The following is a 20,323-nucleotide window of genomic DNA, read 5'->3' on the forward strand; positions in this document are numbered from 1 at the left end:
TAGGGTCACTATGAGTCAGAATCGACTCAATGGCAATGGCAATGGGTTTGGGTTTTTTTTTTTTTAATGTATATAATGACAGTAACTTCATAATACTTAATCTTGTAGACATGCTAACTACAAATAACAATGTTGAATAGGTCATGTTGTTGTTGTTAGGTGCCATCAAGTTGGTTCCAACTCACATCAATCCTATGTATGACAGAACAACAGACTGCCCTGTCCTGTGCCATCCTCACAATTGTTGTTATGTTTGAGCCCATTGTTGTAGCCACTGCGTCAATCCATCTCATTGAGGATCTCTGTGTTTTTCACTGACCTTCTACTTTACCAAGCATGATGTCCTTCTCCAGGGCCTGGTCGCTCCTGATAACATGTCCAAAGTACGAGACAAAAATCTCGCCATCCTCACTTCGAAGGAGCATTCTGGCTGTACTTCCTCCAGCCATTTTTATAAATGAGTGGGTCCTAACTACTCCCGTTTGTACTTCGTGCATTTTTTATTGGATTCCATTGTTATTAACTGTGTTTTGACCAAGTTAGAATAAATTTTATTTTTTAAATCGCTGAGCCTTTTACCCACTGGCTATACTGTGGAACCCAATCTTTTCTTTACTGAACTTTTGTCTTTGAAAAAAAATTTTTTTTTTAATTACTTGTTCCATATAAGACATGATGCTAGGAAGCCCTGGGAAGCACACAGAGAACTTTAATCCAAGCACAGAGCTGACGCTGGGGGGTGGGGTGGTAATGTCATCAGCAGACCATCATTCCAGAGCACAGAGTGTGTCCTATGATTTCAGGAGCTTAATTTAAAAAAAAAAAAAAAGAAGACTACTATGAAAACAAGAGATGAGGAGAAGCTTGATGGAGAAGATTTTTTTTTCGCTTTTGGGTGCATAGTGACCCCATGTGACAGAGTAAAACAGCCTCATAGGGTTTCCTGGGCTGTAATCTTTAGAGAAGCCGATTGCCAAGCCTTTCTTCCTCAGAGTCACTGGGTGGGTTTGAACTGACAACCTTTTGGTTAGTAGCCAAGTGCTGCCACCAGGGCTCTTTCATGTAAGACGAGGAGCCTAGAATCCTGGTAGTGCGGATCAGAAGGATCTTGAGACATCATCATATCGAACTGTTTCACTCAGCAAATAAGAAAAAAAAAAGGGATTCAGGAAGTGTTTACTACTTGTTAGAGGTCATGTTGTCATTGAGTTTAACTTGGCATACTGAATAGCAGAGAGAAAGAGAGACGGAGAGCATGAATTAAATGCATTTGCCACATAATCTCCACTCACGGAGCTCTCCAAAGACAGTCCGTTACATGGAACACTCACCCTGTTTATTTCTGGTGACTCAGAAAGGTTTTTCTATAAACATGACTATATCATATGCCATTTTTAAATAATCCTTTTTATTGAAGTTGGCACATACAGAAAAGTATACAAATCACAAATGCACAGCTAGGTGAATTTTTACAAAATGATCATACTTGTGTAACCACCACCCACTTCAAGTAATAGAATATCACCAATGCAACACAAGCCATCTTTATGCCCCTTCTCCCCAAAGTCATAACCACTATCCTGACTTTTAATAGTATAAATTAATTTTACCTGGCTTTGAACTTAATGTAAATGAAGTCATACAGTTAGTATTCTTTTGTGCCTGGCTTTCTGACATTTGTTCATGCCGTAACATGTAGAAGTAGTCTAATTTCCATTGCTGTTGCTGTTGTTATCAGGTGCCATCGAGACGGTTCTGACTCATAGAGACCCTATGTATAGCAGAACGAAACACTGCCTGTGCTGTGTTCCATTCATTAAAAAAACACACTTTAATTTTCTATCCTACAGGTGATGGACATTTCGGTTTGTTTCCAGTTTGAGATGATTATGAAGAGTGCTGCTATGAGTCTATTGTACATGTTTTTAGTTCACATGTGTACCCGTGAGTGGAATTCCCGGGTCACGGGGCAAGCCTAAATTCAGCTTTAGTAGATACTGCCAAACAATGTCCCCAATTTCAACTCATTTGCACGAAAATCCAGTTTCTCCACCTCCTCCCCATCGCGTACAGAACGAATTCATTATGCCCAGGGTATTACAAAAAAGATCACGGAATTTTTGGAATTTTCTTTCATAGCTAAGAAAAAAAGGAAGAATTTAAAGTGAGAAAAAACCCTGGAAGAGGTGTTCATTCTACCCAAATGAAAGTGCACAGAAAAGAGAAAACGTTAGTCTGCAAAAGGTAAGGGGATGCAGAGAGGTTTGGGAAAACAAATACATGTAAAATACTTTCCATTTTATTCATTTATTTTAGTGACACTCCCTGGAACATTCGAAAGACCATAACCTCAAGCGTTTATGTTTAAAGACTTTACATTCATTTACTGCTTGGTTTCTTAAGCTCCGGTTCTTTGTTGTGAGGGAAAGTGGAAGCTTTGGTAACAAAGTTGTAGTAGCTAGAATGTGCTGCACCTTGCTGGGTTTTACCCAGAAATCTTTTTATGTTCTTAAGTTTCTAAGTCTTTTTAAGTTCCCTTGGCAGGTCAGGTCACATGATGTCAAGGTTCTCAGGGCACAACTTGTCTTTTGCTTAGAGAGAAACTTTCTTAGTGTGATTAAAATTTAATCCACATTCCTGCTGCCTTCCCAAGTTTATGTAACACCCAAATTTAGTTACCTAATCTGGCGGGTCAGTATCAATTGCTTTACTCTTACCGAAAGAAGTTTCTTCTATTTAAAAGCCCACCATCCAACTAGTAAACAGGGAGCTGGTGGTTTTCTTTCACAGCGAAGCAGAAACTGCTTAAAGAAAAAAAAAGTGCCGTTTGAATAAAAAATAAAATGTTTAAATTATTCTGTGGAGTTCTAAGGGCAGTTCTAAACAGTCTCATTATTTGTTCTTTGAGGTATTTTTTTGGTGGAAGTCATTTTGGGCCTTCAGTAAAAAGCGAAGTAGCTAGTCCTATTGTGAGCAACCGGAATGCCCCAGTCATCTGTGTAAAAATCAAATTTGCAGCTCCTTGAAAAATGAAACATCGACAGCCAAGTCAAAATCGAGCTAACTATAAACAAGTGGTGTTGTAGAGTGTAGATTACAAATTGTATACCATAGATAAATTTCGGCTTCAGTCTCAGGATGTGTGATCTCAGCCAGGGCTAAGATGAGACACCAAAGTAAAACTAAAAAAATTATATTTTTTTTTTTTTTTGTACCAGCAGCTATCTCTATATTTTAAGACTATGAGTGATTTAATATTTCTTTTACATGTAACTTTTTTATTTTTCAAATTTCCTCTAAGTGTTCCTTCCTTTATAATCTTGCAAAGCAGTAAAAATTATTTTTTAAATAAAATAATTTCAAGTTATGCATAAATAAAAGAATGTAAGGAAATACAACAAAACACGAACTGTGGATAATTTTTTTCTCTTTTTACTTTCCCCTAATTTCTAATCAAGTGTGCATGTGTGTCCACATGCGTGTGAATGCATAACTTATATTTAAAAAACAAAAACATATTTCAAAATCTGTAGAATGTAACGCCTATTTTGAGCCTCTAATTGGCAGCAGTGACTCTGACTGAGATCTACCTGGGTTCTGATCCTGGTTCCACCACTCACTTGCTTATATCATCTTGGACAAGTTATTTGTCGTCGATGAGTCTCAATGTTCTCATCTGTAACATGTGAAAAATAACACCCATATTATAAGATTATTCTGACAGTTGAGAGCATATATATAAAATACTGTGCTATGTAATACTTTGTAATGTTTTATAGGCAGTGCTTTATAGAGCAGTTTTTAATTCAAAGTACATCATTCTCTACTTGCTTGAGTTCCCTACCTTTTTTTTTGTTTGTTTGTTTTCTGATCCTGCTTAGAGGTAGACAGGAAAAAAAACGAGAAAGAAAATATCAGATTGGACTTGCTCAAAAACATATGAGCTGATACAAGTTTAAATGAAATAACCAGTCTTGAAGGTTGTGGTTTGGGGCCCAAAACAAACATTTGGTCGATAAATCCTTGGGTTGAGGGTAAAATGTGGCCATGAAACAGAGTACACTTAACTGACCCACACAACAGCCAGATATTACGGTCAACTTAACCTCATTAGGCCACTGTTTTAACCACTGAGAAACTCCTTATGTTTTTCTTACACAACATTTGTACTTTCAAGTGAATGGTTGAAGCTATGGTGTAGTCAGGAAAGCTGTATGCGAGCAGGAGAGAAATGATTTTCAGTGTTTTCCCTGGCACCACCAGTATGTGACTTCTTTGAGAGCATTTGAATATTTCTTACATTAGTGAATGTAATGCATTGGCAATAAGCACATCAACAGGCAAATTACACTGAGCATTAGAATTTTTTTTAAATTGACATTTGTCCTCAGAATTATATAGCTGGAAGAAACCTGCTAATACATGCAATCTAGTCCTACATATTTTATTGTAAAATGAAGGGTTATTCTCCCTCCCCAATGATTTTTGTGTGATAATGGTAGAGTAAAACTATACATGGTATGTGGGATGGAAGGGTATGGATTAAAGAATGAGGGAATGAAGAGGGGGCAGATGTATTTACATTTTCAAAAAGAGAAATTGGGAGGTAAAATGATTTACTCTAAGTCATGTGCCCTCATTGACAGAAGTTCAAACTCTAGGACAATTGCACTATGTCTAATTGTAGACTTGCAGGAACCAAATTTATAAATATGGTAGAAGGTGTCATCTTGGTTTCTTCCTCCTGGATTCACAAGTTAATTTTCAGATTTATTAATCCTTTGGGGAAGGATTTCTCACCAAAATGTATGATTTGAGACTATTTCAGATGTTGCTATTGTTTTTCCCCTGGTGGAAAAGAATCACTAGAAAGTAATCTCCGTAGAGTACTATCTGATCAATATCCCTTCAGTTTCAGACAAAACTTTATATCCATTTGAGCAAAACTCATTGTGCTGATATCTCTGAACTCCCTGAGTTTAAGAAAGCAGTTTACAATTGGCTGCTAACCTAAAGGTTGGCAGTTCAAACCTACCCTGCAGTGCCTTGGAAGAAAGGCCTGGTGGTCTGCTTTTGTAAAGATCATAGCCAAGAAAACTCCACAGAGCAGCTCTACTCTGTAACGTGTGTAGGGTCTCCGTGAGTCAGAATTCACTTGAAAGCAGTGGCTTTTTTTGTATGTTTGTTTGTATATCTGTGGACCCCTGGAAATACAGGACCTCCCTTTTTGCACTGATTCTACTCTGAGAACTTGGAAACACAGCAGATGTTCACTAGTAACTAGTACCCATGTTAAAAACAGCGAAAATGTAATCATTCGCTGTCTGATTCAGATAATTGTGTATCAAGTAAAATAAAATCAAGTAGAGTCTCTCTATTGGCAGTACAGAGTTAAAAAGTCAGCATCTATAGGAGTTCGGAAGCCATAACTAAAATAAGCCAGTAATATCGTGTTTTGATAATTCCTTCTACTTTTTTTTTAATTTTAACACTTTTTACTCAATTTCATTCTTTTAAAATGTAATGACAATCGATGCTCAGGAAAAAATGAGCTGCAGGGATTAAAAATATTAAAAAAAATTTTTTTTTGACAGTACTCTAAATCTGCATCATTAAGGATTAAATTCTATTCTATTTTACATGGTTTAAGATTAGGTGAGCATTTTGATACCTTATAATTTACAAATTGGCTATCTATACAGGAGTTAACTCTTTGGTTATCAGACTATTAATCAGGACATCCATAGACATACATCATTTTACTATTTCAAGCTGAAATTATAGCTTGTGTCTTGTTTCTGTGTAAATCATGGTAAAAATCATGGGTTTAAGGCATCAATCAGACTGAGCTTCAAGCCTTGGCCCACTACTCATTTGCTGAGTGAGCTTAACAAGTCATTTATTTAACCTCTTAAAGGTTCAACCATTTCATCTGTAAATGCAGTAAGTGAATATTACCCATTTGAAGGAATTTATTGTAAGAACCAAATGAAATAATAAAGTGTTTAATACCATGCTTGATTAAAAAAAAAAAAAAGACTCGTTGCTGTCAAGTCAATTCTGACTCATAGTGACCCTATAGGACAGAGTAGAACTATCCCTCAGGGTTTCCAAGGCTGTAATCTTTGTGGAAACAGACTGCCACATCTTTCTTCTCCTGAGTGGCTGGTGGGTTCGAACCGCCGACCTTTCAGTTAGCAGCCAAGCGCTTAACCATTGCGAGACCAGGGCTCTTTCCATGCCTGAAACATGTAGTAAATGCACGATAAATACTAGCTAGGATTAGTTTTGTTCATCATCTCTTTGGAGCCTCTTTCTTAAATGAAGAGATAGTACTTACTCCTACATTTTTAAATTAACGTGGCTAAGCATGTATAACAAATATTTCAAATAACTGAACTTTTTAAAAGATCATAGTATTAACATTTCCAACTTTTTTTTTTTTTTTTAACACCTCAGTGCAGGGTTTGCATTCTCCTTTCACCATCCCCCTCACTCTTTGGAAGAATTGCCTTTAGTCTTATTCTTAACAGTCATCAAGGTTTGTTTACCGTCCAAGTCGAGGACTGGTTTTTGCTTCGGGGCTTAGAACTCTCTTCTGATAATAACAATTTTGAATTTCTAATTACCCTCTTCCCCACTTGAAACTCAAGTTATATTGAAGACATTAAACAACATCTGCCTTTCTCTAGCCCAAGCTGTGAGTTTAAAATACCTGTTTTTTGTTTGTGCTTCTTTTTTGACCCACAGCTTCTAGAATACTTTAGACATTTTCTGAACAAATTTATTCTGGACTTCACATGTTAGTCAAGTCTTTGGTTAGGGTTGATCATGGTCCTCTAATTCCAGGTTGATTCTTCTGAGGAGTCACTTTAAAAGCAATCTCTGCCAGGCATTTGGAAAACTGGACAGCTGAGCACCGAATCCTCATAGGATAGTCCAAACTGATTTCCTCTGAGTGGTGATTTCTGCAGAGACAGAAATGTCCTTGTTAAATAACATTGTACTCAAATTGTCTGTGTTTGCCATAGCCACCCTTCATCAATTTGAGGCTCAAAATAAGAACATCTTCTTTCTCATTTCTAGCCTGAATCCTTTACGGAAGTTCAGTCCCACAGAAGGGTACAGAAGGTAGTCTTCTTGGGGGATAAAGCACAATCTCCTTTGAGGTCCAAGATAAAAGCCAAGTGATCTCTCAAGCTCCCTTTTCCAATTTCCATATTTAAGGAAGATGGGTTGAGATAGCTCCAGGGACAAGATTCATGGGAGTCGCTCATTCCTTAACTCCTGGGCAAGGCCACTGGATTGAAAGCGGGAATCACTTAATCCCAGCTGAGGCGAAATGAAGTAGCTGCCCCACAGTCTGAAAGCAGCACTATTCCAGGAAACCTGAGGACAGAAACTGAAGGAGGAAAAGCAGCACACAATTGAAAGTTCGGGGTGTGTTTAGTGTAATGAGTGGAACCTCACCACCCACAGGCAGTCCTCTCCAGGAAATGCCATTTCCTCTTCCAGGAAACAAAGGTGTGGAGAACTTCTGAGCAGCGGTGTTTATAAAACAATACAACACAGTCTGATATAAAACAGAAATACCTTGTAGGCTGGGGATGGAAAGCTGGCTGTCCTAGAGGTATCCATATAGGACACTGGGGTCAAAAGGGTGAGGGGTATGTCTAACCTAACCTAACACGTATCAAGAACAAATTTAGATTTTTTCTTTTAGATGAGATTTTAAGACTCCAAAATGTTTTTTTTTTTACATAAAATAAATACTGTATAAAAGATGAAGACTTCAGGTTAATGGCTTTCTAATAGTAGGACTATACAGGATTGTAGAACATTAAAGTGGCATGGGTCTCCAGAGATCGATTGTCCAAAAGAGTGAACAAGAGAAAAGCAGAAAATTGAAAGCATGGTTGTATGAATGGAAGCATTATCCAATGGTGCTTGACAGGACCACTTCAGAAGCTAGACCAAACTGAGTTTGAATCCTGGTTCTGGTCTTTACTAATTGTGGCATCTTGGACATGTTATTTCATCTTTCTAAGCATCATCATTCCCATCTGTAAAACAGAGATGGTAATAATAATACTTATTACATAAAAAAGATGAGGACTAAATGAAACTGCGCATCAAAATTGCCTATGACTGTGCCTGGCATAAATGTGCTCTGTAAACGTCCTCATCACCATCATTATATGAAATGTTTTTAAAAACCACTATTTACGAAATTAAAAGGATATATGAATTTCCCGAGTCTTTATATAAACTTATCCTCCTCATATATTCAATGAAAACCCACAAATGAGGCATGAGTGGGCACTGTCAGCCACTGGGAGTTTGCCATTTCTCCCTCTCAGTGCAGTAGGTTTTGTTTAAAGATGGTTAGTGAAAGAGCCAGAAGGAAGGCATTTTAAACCAGGGAGGTTTCTCTGTAGAGGGAAGCTGGGCTTACAGTGCGGATCATTGTTGCAGCCCTGCCACTCTACTCCCAGCCATAGACACATTTTCCAGCCATTTTTCAATAGCAAATACATAATGAACACTTACTAAGTGCCAGGCTCTAATATGATGGTGAGTCAGCACTTCTGGGCTCTGGTCTACTTTTGCCTCCTGGCTACAATCTTCCACGAGGTGGCAGCCTCTATGGTGTATGATTCTGCCCTGGGCTCTGAGGGTCAATTCAACAATGCTGTCAGACATTAGCAAATGGGGGTGGGAGGAGTGGCGATAATTTTCACAGAATATGTTTTTATCCTTAAAATGTGTGTGTTTACTTTGCTGAGTTCATATAGATGAGGGGAGTCACCATATGTGGCTTCCCACTGCAGATCTGCCACACGGTAACAATAGTAATTTAATCATTACCAAATCCCTTTGGGCCTCTGTTTTCTTCATCAATAAATTCAAAGTTTAGGACCAGCTGTACTTTGACATTATTTTCAACTCTGACATGCTATACTTCTATAATTTGCTAATCAAAGGTTTGGCCCTTTTATGCCTTTTTAAACTCTAAAAAAAAGGGGGGGGGGAGGTGGGGGACCACTGTTTTATTCCCCAGACTAATCTGGTCTTAATATATTAGAGGAACACAAGGCTTAGCCAAGAACATTTTAATGATTTAGTGACATAATTGAAAGGAAACATCTCTGTAATACTACTGGTAACCAGACATAATTTTCTAACCTGAATAAAACGTGAATTCATAGAGTATAGGAAAAACCACTCCATTATTACCACTATTATCAGCGTTAGTATTTCCAACAAGGCATAAAAGTCTGTCCTAAAATACTAACTGCACTGTAACAACAAGACACTGAAAGCCTCCAGGGCTGTAAAGTTGAAAGCTATGTAACTTTGGAAATTATATATAAAACAACGGTGCATAAAAATCAAAATCACAAGAGTGGGAAATAACCTAGAGAAGATTAGCCAGAGGGCAGAATTGCACCCAAACTTTTGGAAGTAATTTTAAAAGAAAAATGCTCACCAATCGTATCTAGTGTAAAAACAGATTAAGTTTTTTTCTACCGAATGACCTTAGTCTTTCTCACCGCAAGGATAATTCTAGTGTCTCATTTTCATTAGAAATAGAAAGCATGTACTCTCGATCCTCCTTTTCCTGACACTCAGAATATCGCTCATGAAAACGCGCCACTTCTCAACCCTCCCTGCAGCATCACCACCGTTATCCCACCATCTTTCCCATCATCGCTTCCTGCAGCCTCCTGGTCCAAGTTCCTTGGGGGCATGTCAACGTCAGCTGTTAGAGCGCAGCAAGAAGTCCTAAGTAAGGAGTGAGGAGTGGACGAAAGGATGACAATAGGAAGAAAAGTAATGAGTCAGTGATGTCCGCGTAGGGCTGAGCGCACGGGTTTATGGGTGGGAGTTTCGGAGATCCGCACTCTGGGCCATCTCGGTGCGCGGCGGCACAGGGGTCGCGAGCGCTGTGCAGCGCGCGGCGCGTCCGCTCCCGCCGGCGCCCCCCGCCTGCCCCGGCGGCCGCAGCGCGGGGCGCACCCACTCGGCGAGCTCGGGGCACGGACGCCCCGCCAGTTTCGGCGCCGCCGCAGGGGAGCAGCACCGCCGCCGAGCTCGGACCCCGCCGGCAGGACGCGCAGCCGCCCGGCGGCCACAGACCAGGTAGGATCGCTTCGCCATCCGGCTCGTCGCCTGCCCCGGGGCTTGGGACGGCGGTGTCGTGGAGCAAGGAAGAGGTGCTCAAGCCGCGGCTGCTGACCGCAGCGGGGAGGCGCGCGGGGTCGAGCGCGGGCGCCCGGCGCTGCTCCCGTGGAGCCTCGGGGCGCCTGCTACGTGCAAGGACAGCGGAACAGGGGATGGGCAGCGGGGAGGTAGGACAGCAAACCCGAGTGTCCTTTTGAGATGTTCCAGGAAGAGGGCTGAAGGCTGCGGGAAGAGGGCGTAAGAACGAAATTGAAAAGCGCTCCAGAAAAGAAAACTTTTTTGTAATTTTTTTCCTTCGGTTTCTTCCGCGCTGATGGCACAGGATGCTGCTGAATTTGGCCGCGGGGAGGCTACCTACCGGGTATGGGGAGTGGGAAGGTTGTCTTCTTCCCTTTTTAACTCTCACCAGAACTAATGGAGTGGAGAGGGAGGAAGGTGGAAAGTGTTTGTGTTCTTGCAAAAAGTTTGTATGGAGTGATGTCTTATGGAGATGGTAACCTGTCCACGGGGAAGAATAACCCATTTTCTCCGGTATTCACTATTGCATCGCCCCCGCTATTAACACTCGCACTTCTAAACAAACCAAGTTTCTTTTCACAGGCCTGTGGCAAGGCCAGGTAGGTCTTTGGTAGGTTAAAAAAAAAAAAAAAAAAAAAGTCTGGGTGCTCAATTCTGTAACCTTGGGTGAGATTGATTTTCAACCTCTGGGGCCAAATGAAGGGGCCCTGGTGATGCAGTGATTAAAGCGCTCGACTGCCAACTGAAAGGTCAGCAGCTTGAACCCACCAGCGGCTCTGCCAGAGAGAAATGTGGCAGTCTGTTTCTGTAAAGATTTACAGCTTTGGAAACCCTGTGGGGCAGTTCTACTCTGTCCTTTAGGGTCGCTATGAGTCGGAATCAACTTGACTGCAGTGATTTTGATTTGGGAATATGTGTTAACAAAGTAGAGTTAATTTTTTTTGGAGTTAAGAGCCACAGTTATTAACGTGAGACTGGCTGTCAGCGCTAAAGCCTTGAGATTCTGATGGTGAAAGAACCCCTTCAGTGTGAAGAAAAGGCCCAAACACCGGTTCAACAGGGAGATTCTGGTTATTTCTGCAAAGAGAGTGCCACAGAGCCTCCTTGTCCTCCCAGTTGTCCTGCAACTATGCCGGCCCAAAGTTGTGCTAATAAAAGATTATTCAGTAATCGCACAAGCTGACAATGAGCGGGGTGGTGACTTGGAGAGAAGAATGAGGACTCACTGAACTCTGTCAGTGGTGAAAATAAACCGGCAGCTAGTCCAGGTCCTTCAAGTTCCAGGTGCCTTTTCTGAATACATACCAAGCCTGTTGAATTTTGTGAAATGCCTACAAGTTCTGGAGCATCTGCCCCTGCAGTTTGTCCACTCCTGGTTCTCTGTCCTTGTCTTTTGGCAAAGAGAGTTCTCAGGTGCTGGGTTTTCAGAAGGCTCTGAGAAAGAAGCGAGAAGTATGGCAGCTCATCGGAGTTGTTGCCTTTCCCCTGCATTGTTCTTTGGAAGCTGTGGTCATCACTGGCCATGCCTCTTTGATAGACAAGTCTTGTGCATAAGGTCCAGTGCCTCTCCATCCTACTCCTGAACATGTTCATTTTTTTTTTTTTTTTGTAACTATCATGAGTACATCTTGCAAAATGGCAGACCTACCCTGGATGCTTGATCTCTTTTAAAAATGCTGTGTCTAGTGGGAAGGAGGGTGACGCTTAACTAATTTGGTTGCAAATTACTTTTGAAGTTTATGCACAGCTGTTTAGCATCCCTCAGATATCAGTGCCATTGTTTGATGCAGGTGTCTGCCACAGAGTGCTCTCGTTAGCCTCTTCCTTCTGCTGATTGGGTGTACATATATTTAAAGACACAGCATAGGAATATCTTCTAAAACGTTCAAAGCCTCAGCTGTGAAACTCCTCCCAGTGAGCAATTCAGTCTAAATTAAGATTTCTTTTTCTCTCTTGTAAACTTTTATCTTTGATTTGAAGAGTAACCTGTGTTTGGCATCAGCAGCCTTTGTTTCAGCCTCCTGCGATTGTCTTCTAGACTTTGCAACTGTTAAGTTTCCAGGCAAGACTCTCGTTACCAACAGCTTGTCATGTTCACTTCCGCCATGGTCGTGTGCTATGGTGGCTCAGGATGGCAACTAACGCTAGGGCATGCTTCTGTGTGTGTCTGCTCTCTCACCAGCTCCACCTCCCTAGAACAGAAACTTCTCGTTGAATCCGTGTTTCACATACGTGATACAGCTTCTGGAACTTTGATTGTTCTGCTGATGTCTCACTTCTCTTTCAGTTATGGCAGGGATGTTAAATTATTCACATTTCAGTTCTTCTAATCTAATTTCAAAGACCCTTTTGTACACTAACGTTCTGTTTCTCTTGTTCACAGCAGGTATTGGAGGCCCCCTTGAATAGCCCATTTGTCTTTGGTCATTTCTAGAAAGGTTCCTAGTTCCATTGTAATACATTCTCTCTCTTCTGGGGAAAAGACCAAATTCTTCTGTATAATGAATTAGATGTTTTATCTAAAATTCCCTGTGGACTGGCTCCAGGATTTTCTTTTGAGAGTGTGGGCTTTTGGTAGAAGTCTGCAATTGGGATTCAGGAGTAACCGTCCACAGACAGATCTCCTTATGATACTTTATTACAGTACATTTGTCTTTAAAATAGGAATTAGAGTGAGTACTTCCTGTGTTTAATGCATTTGGTGTTTTAGAGTCACTACTGATTGTGTTGTTTGCCCCTGAAAATATTGCTCATATAATGATCTAAAGTCACAGTTTGTTAACAAGCATATATTTGATTTCAGGTTATTTCTTTTGTATAGGGTTCAATCTTTTGTTTTCTTTTGCACAATAATTCCCCCAAACCCTTTAAAGTGTTATATTGTTACTGGATGAGAAATCTCAGACTACACAGATGCATCATGGGATTCCATATTTATGTAATTTTTTGCCCAAGATTAAATCTGTAATTGGAAGTAGGGAAATTAGTCTTACGGTGACATACATGGTATTAAACTCATTCTTTCTGTTTCTATTATTTTAAAACTTCAAATGTCTCGTTTTCAAGCAGCAGTGCATCTAGCTTTGTCTTTCTGTACCTATACTAATTGTTAAGCTGGAAACCATGACTGAGCAACTCACAGGAACACATGATGTTGAGCCAGAAAAGTGAATTAAAGGTGTTTCCATGCAGTGATGGAAACCCCTTTCATTAGTTTAACAGTCAAGTACAGATTTCTGTGTCATCTAAACATATTCTTGAGTAGAAATGAGAATCAGAGCTTTCAGAAATTAAGAACAGTTCACGCTCACCCTTAGCCCGGAGTCATGGATTTCTGCTGGGATTAAATTAGCCCTTATTTAAAACCACACTTTGGTAGCACATCCTTTTTCAGGTTGAAGTTACTTTTTGAATAAAGGTAATAGTGATGATTATGATAGTAATCATAGCTAACAAAAGCCATAAAGCCCGGTTTTATTGTCATTATTATTTAGAATTTATGTGCCAAATATACAGGTCCTGCATGGCACAAACATTTTGCACTTGGCTACTAACTTAAAGGTTGGTGGTTTGAATCCACCCAGCGGCACTATGGAAGAAAGACCTGGTGACCTTCTGTGAAGATTACAGCCAAGAAAACCCTATGGAGCTCGCCTCTACTCTGTAACACAGAGGTCGCCATGAGTCAGAATCAATTGACAGGGACAGGTTTGTTTTTTCTGGGTTAGTGCCAGATATTACACTCAAAATTATATTTATTAATTTGACAAATGTGTTTTTGTGTGCTATAGAGTCGATTCTGACTCATAGTGACCCTAAAGGACAGAGTCGAAATGCCCCATAGGGTTTACTATGCTGTAATTTTTACGGGAGCAGATCGCCCGGTCTTTTCTCCTGTGGAACCTCTGGTGGGTTTGAACTGTCAACCTTTTGGTTAGCAGCCAAGTGCTTAACTATTGTGCAGCCAAGGCTCCTTTGACAAACGTTACTACCTTGTTTAGTCTTCACAAAGCCTTAGTGAACTATATATTATTATTATTTATTATCCCCATTTTACAGATGAGGAAGCTGAAGCTCAGGAAGGTTAAGTCACTTGCCCAGGTCTTAGAGCTGGCCTCTATCCGGATCTCTCTGACCACCAAGCACTTGCTGTTGACTACAGTGCTGGACTGTCTACTGACTGAATCACTCGATGCCCGATGCCAGGGGTCTATGGGTTCAAGCTACTCCTGAATTCATTGTGTTTTCCTATCTCACCTTGTGTGTATATATCATTTCCTATGACAGGATCTTTGGAAGAACTACTGCTGAAACATCCACTGAAGGACTAGGGAAGCCACAGGCAGGAGGGCTCCTAAAAGATAAACAAAATGTCCCTAGACTGTGGTTGCCCCTGCCCTCAATAAGGACCTCATGATTTAGAAATGATTAGTTGGAGAGGGTAAAACAAATATGCCATTAGTATCCATAGCTCTAAATGTGTGGAGGATGCCCTTTGCAGGTGATAAGGTAAAGGTTTAATCATCTTTCGTGACTGATCAGAACAAGCGAAATTTCCAGGACAATGGAGAGAACATGAAGAGAGATGACTGTTCATTAAGTCCCCAGGCATTTTTTCATGAGACTCAAGCTGGCACCCTGTACTGTACTGTATAACCCACAGGGGAGATGCGGGCAAGCACACGGGAAGTTGTAAGGAAGTATGATGATGACCTCATCATGTTACTCTATATCACTTTATAATGCTGTGGTATGTAACTCTATTGTATGCTTGTTTACATCCTGTTTGCTTCCCTTTCTAAAATATAAGCTCCCTGAGGGCTGGCATTTTGTCCGTAGCTGTATTCCTGGCTGTTCCAGCAGGGCCTGTCACGTCCCAAGCCTCCGTAAATATGTGTGGAATGAATGTACACGTGCTGTAGTAGGGGGTGTACAAGGACCTAAATGTGGAGGATCTACAGAGATATCCCAGAAGAAGTGACAGCTGAGCCGAGACCAGAAGGGTAAGTGATAGTGAGCCAGGCAAGGGTGTTCCAGTTGGTGGGAACAGCATTTTTAGTGTGGCCTGGCAGCACGTGATCATGGCATCCTAGGGAGTGAAAGGAACACAGGCTAGTTTGAGCCTAACAGATAAGTTGAAGGGAGTAGGATAAGTCTCTAGGCTCTGGAATCAGATGGCTTCGATTTAAGTCTGTGTTCCTCCCTCACCCCAACTCCCCACTTACTGGGCTGTATGACTTCATCAATAAATCCTTTAACTTCTCAGAGTCTCCATGTCCCCATCTGAAAACTAAAAAAACCAAACCCGTTGCCGTCGAGTCAATTCCGACTCATAGTGACCCTATAGGACAGAGTAGAAGTGCCCCATGGAGTTTTCCCCATCTGTAAAGCAAAGAAAATAAGGGTCTCTCCGTCAGGAGTGATACTGCAAGAAACAGTGCCTCCCACACAACGTTGTCAGTGTGTGTGGCTGTTACTGCTGGGCAAAGTGGAGAGGTCAGCTCGGCTACAGCATGCAGAGCCTGACAAACACGATGACCATCGAACTTCCTGTCCAAACCCTTTTGAGAGTGAAAGGGCATATTATGAATAATTAGGGTGGGATAACAGGAGTAAACCTAGATTGTCCTGGGGAAACTGATGTGCGGAGCTACCCCATTTTTAAGTCAAGTTAAGGCGTGAGACCCTTTTCTTAGGAGGAACTCTACGTGGCTTTCTCTACCAATGGATATGAACTCCATTCAGATAATCTCTGGCACTTCTGAGAGTCTTGGCATTCTGTACACTTTTTGCAGCTAATAGATGAAAAGGGAGTTCTTTTTACATTTTTGCTGAGGATACAAGAGTTCTGGCTACAGAAAATCTCAGAGCAGGAAATCTAAATTTCACATGCGTTGGCATTTCAATGGTGATGTGTATCTAGTAGCTATTTTTCATGGACTGCCTCTCACTTCGTGTCTGGGCTTAGCTAAGAGGAAACTACTGAGGCCCTGGAAAGCTTTTTTGTGTGGCCTGTCTGGGTCCTCACACAAGTTGAGTGCTCTGAGATGCCAGACTTTTACCTAGCCAGTGAACTTTTCCCGCAGAAGCCTCCTAGCTCATGGATTTGAAGGTGAATGATGTTTGGACCAGTTTAATGATTTTTTATTAGAGCACAGATGTGAGGACTTGAGATCAGATGTCTAAGGTTTGAGTCCCAGCTTCTTCATGTTGTGACTTTGGCCCAAAGCATCATCCTCCTTTTCGGGGAAGGAAGGACCTGCCCTGCCTGTCACACTGGGCCATGCATGGCAAGGATCTGTTAAAACAATGGAAAGTGAAACTCTATGGCCTAGGCCCTAATGAGGTGTGATGACGCAGGCCATTGTGCACCTGACAGGCACAACCCCAGTGGTACCCTCTTTCCTCAGCATATACCCATCATGTAAAAGTTAAAATAAATCACTTTAGAGTCATAGAGACCTGGGTTTCACTCTGACTCTTTCAGTTACCAGCTGCGTAACCTTGAATAAGTTAACCTTACTGAGCCTCAGTTAAAAAACAAATCTCGTTGCTGTCGAGTCGATTCCGACTCCTAGCGACCGTATATGACAGAGTAGAACTGACCCACAGGTTTTCCAAGGCTGTAAGTCTTTATGGAAGCAGACTGCCACACCTTTCTCTTGCAGAGCAGCTGCTGGGTTCAAACCGCCCATCTTTTGGTTGGCAGCCAAGCACTTAACCACTGTGCCACCAGGGCCCTTGGAGCCTCAGTTACCTATCTGTAAAATGGGGATACTAATGCCCACCTCATAAAGTTGTAGGGAGCACAAAATGGGAGAACCCAAGTGATGCCTTTAGCACTTATCATTTAGACAATAGTAACTTCTAGACACTTAACTTGCATTCACTTCACGGTGACACTCCTTTGCTTGCCTCCTTGTTCAATCACCCTGCAGTGTTTCTAACTTACATAAGCTGGACGTTTTATTCTCCCCAAGGATATTTACATTTCAGATAGATGTCTGAGCCTGAAGGAAAGTTTATATTGTTGGAATTTCATATTTCAGTCTATAGGTGGGAAAGAATTACTTTTTGTTTTTTAACGACAGTGGCCTTCTTATCTTTATCCCTTGCGTCACTCAAAGCATGGGACCCCTGCATTACAATTTCACAGTAAATATTGTTCAGGCCCCAGGCCTACCATTCCGCTGTCTTGCCAGCCTCTCTTCATTTTGTTCTGCCCATGTATTGTGTCCTAGTTTTCTGCCCCAGTGTTGCGTCATAGTTAAGAATAGTTAATAATGAGAGCAATGGTTAATAGCAAGAGCTTTGGAGGCACAGACCTGGGTTCAAATCCAAGCTTTATCCTAAGTAATTTAGGAAGGTTATTTACTCTCTCTGAGATTCAGTTTCCTTTTCTGTGAAATAGACATAATAAGCTACCTATAGAACTGATGTAAGGATTAAGTAAAATATTCTCTGCGAAACATAATGCCTGCCCTTGTTGTTGTTGTTAGTTGCTATCAACTCAATTCTAATTTATGGCCACCCCAAGTAGAACTGCACTCCATAGGGTTTTTAAGGCTGTGACCTTTTCGAATCAGATTGTCAGGTCTTACTTCCAAGGTGCTTCTGGGTGGGTTTGAATCACCAACCTTTTGGTTACCAGTACAGCATTTAGCCATTTGCACCATCCAGGATCCTTCTAATGCCTGCCCTTAGTAAGCATCAGATAAAACTCTACTATTAGCTGCTTGTGAGAAAAGGATGTGGTAGTCTGCTTCCGTAAAGATTACAGCCTTGGAAACCCTGTGGGACAGTTCTATTCTGTCCTATAGGGCCGCTGTGAATTAGAATCGACTCAACTGCAAAGGATTAGCAGCTTCTTTCTCTGAAGACATGATCTTTCGTGGGACAGCCCTGTAATCCTAAAGTATCATAATTGAGCCATGCAAATAAAACACGAGTTTAGAGAAGAGACAACTGCTGAGAAAGAGAGTCAAAGACAGAGACTGACAGACAGCAGACAGACAAAGGAAGGGGAGAGGCGATAACCAGCCATGTGGACCCATTAAACTGCCTCCAGCTGCTTTCCCATGTGAGCTGGCTCTGCCCCCTGCTGCATCCCAGACCATTTTGGTGATGTGGTTAAGGGGGAAAAAAAAGTGTGGTTTTGATAATAACTGTTACTCATTAAGGAGCCCTGGTGGCACAGTGGTTAAAGCACTTAGCTGCTTACCAAAAGGTCAATGGTTCAAACTCACCAACCAACCACTCCATGAGAGAAAGATGTGGCTGTCTGCTTCCACAAAGATTTACAGCCTTGGAAACCCTATGGAGTAGTTCTGCCCTGTCTTATAGGGTCAATATAAGTAGAAATTGACTTGACAGCCGTGGGTAAGATGTTTCCTTCAGCTGTACAAAGCCAGCCTCTTGCACAGTGTTTTCCAAGCTGCAAGACACAGTTCATTATGGGTTATGAAATCAATTTATTGGGTTGTGACAAGCATGTCTTAAAAATGAAATGGAATAGAACAGAGAATACGAGAATGGGTTTTATATAGCACGGGTAATTATTTCATGAAATTGTGTATCATGTAGTTCGAGACATATTAAAATTGATTTCTTACTTAAATGTTTGAAAACCATGTATTTATGACTTTAGTTTTCTGTATCATTCTTTTAATTCATAGACTTACTTAAGTTTAGGGCTGGAAGGAGGAAAAGGAATGGAAAGGAAAGTGACATTTGTTGAACATGCACTGTGCAAAGTGCCTTGGATACATTGGATCGTTTACTCTTGAAGCTGTATGCACAGATGAATTGCTCACGCTTCAAAGAGAAAATGCTGGGGTTCAGAGAGGTTAAGAAACCTGACCAAGGGTCACACAACAAATTAGTAGCACAGAATCATGGTCTATTGGCTTCTAATTTAATATTCTTTTTATGCCTCCATGGGTTGTATTCCAAACATTTGTCAATAAGCTGGTTGTTTGGGGAAGATATTTTCTCAAGCAAAGAGTCTTAATTCCTCATTTGTCAGAAAGAACATAAACTTTTAGATATACCCCTTCAGCTCCTTAAATAACTAGATCAAGTTAGGGAGAAATAGTACTAATTGTGTGGAGACAGGACAGAGACAACCTGAAGCTGACAGCAATCAAAAATAGCCACCCTCCCTTCTACTGGTGCCTTTCTCTTGGTGCTGAGATAAGTGTACGTGAAGACTTGTAAGGCAATGTGCTTTCTAAAGCTGGGGTCACTGGGATTATAGCTGAATCCAACTGTCTTCTTTTCCAGCATCTATACGTTGGTTAGGAACTTCCTGGCGGGTGCGAGCAGTTTCCAGTCAACTGCTAATCTAAAGGCGCTGGTCGAAACCCATCCAGTGGCTTGACAGAAGAAAGGCCTAGTGATCTGCTTTCATAAGAATTACCAAAAAAAAAAAAAAAAAACCCACCAAACCCATTGTCATCAAGTCGATTCCGACTCATAGCAACCCTATAGGACAGAGTAGAACTGCGCCATAAGGTTTCCAAGGAACGCCTGGTGGATTCGAACTGCTGACCTTTTGGTTAGCAGCTGTAGCTTTTAACCACTAAGAAAACTTTATGAAGTAGTTTTACTCTGTAACGCACGGGGCTGCCCTGAGTTGGAATCAACTCGACAGCAACAAGTTTGGTGTTTTGAGTTTTACACATGGGATGAAAACCCAAAACCACCCGTTCCTGTTGAGTCTTTTCTGACTGTAAGAACAGAATAGAAGTGCCCCATAGGGTTTCAAGGGAGCATTCGGTGAATCTGAACTGCTGACCCTTTGGTTAGCAGCCGTAGCTCTTAACCATCATGCTACCACACATTGGTTGGAGTCCGTGGAAATGGGGAGAAAAGTGACATTTGGGTAGCAAATGGTTAATGTGCTTGGCTGCTGAACCAAAGGTTGGAGGTTCGGATCCTCTCAGAGGTGCGTCAGAAGAAAGGCCTGGCGATCTGCTCCGGAAAGGTCACAGGCTTGAAAACCCTATGGAGCCCCATTCTATTATGACACGTGGGGTCGCCATGAGTAAGAATTGACTCAACGGCAACAGTTTTTGTTTTATTTTGTTTGCTTTATACATTTGTGAGCTCTGCTGGAGAA

The 20,323-nt window shown here is 41.3% G+C and overlaps 1 protein-coding gene and 1 long non-coding RNA gene across 3 annotated transcripts in view; one reads left to right on the forward strand and one right to left on the reverse strand.

Moving 5' to 3' along the window:
• Positions 1–1,393: 1,393 nt before the first annotated feature.
• Positions 1,394–7,509, reverse strand: LOC126074999 (uncharacterized). Its single transcript, XR_007517100.1, has 3 exons — positions 6,716–7,509; positions 3,591–3,676; positions 1,394–2,801 (listed from the first exon to the last, which is right to left on the reverse strand). It is a non-coding gene; the product is annotated as an uncharacterized LOC126074999 (long non-coding RNA).
• A 2,091-nt stretch (positions 7,510–9,600) lies between these two features.
• Positions 9,601–20,323, forward strand: part of PRKCQ (protein kinase C theta) — a 181,321-nt gene continuing 170,598 nt past the window's right edge. Inside the window, exon 1 of one of the 2 annotated variants that reach the window (XM_049882028.1) lies at positions 9,601–9,790. The gene's annotated coding sequence lies outside the window, so the exon portion shown is untranslated. Of the gene's footprint in view, positions 9,791–10,062; positions 10,144–20,323 lie in introns of those variants that run through there. The other variant, XM_049882025.1, reaches the window with a different exon arrangement.

The sequence above is a fragment of the Elephas maximus genome, chromosome 4, assembly GCF_024166365.1.
Source record: "Elephas maximus indicus isolate mEleMax1 chromosome 4, mEleMax1 primary haplotype, whole genome shotgun sequence".
Classification (NCBI taxonomy): domain Eukaryota; kingdom Metazoa; phylum Chordata; class Mammalia; order Proboscidea; family Elephantidae; genus Elephas; species Elephas maximus.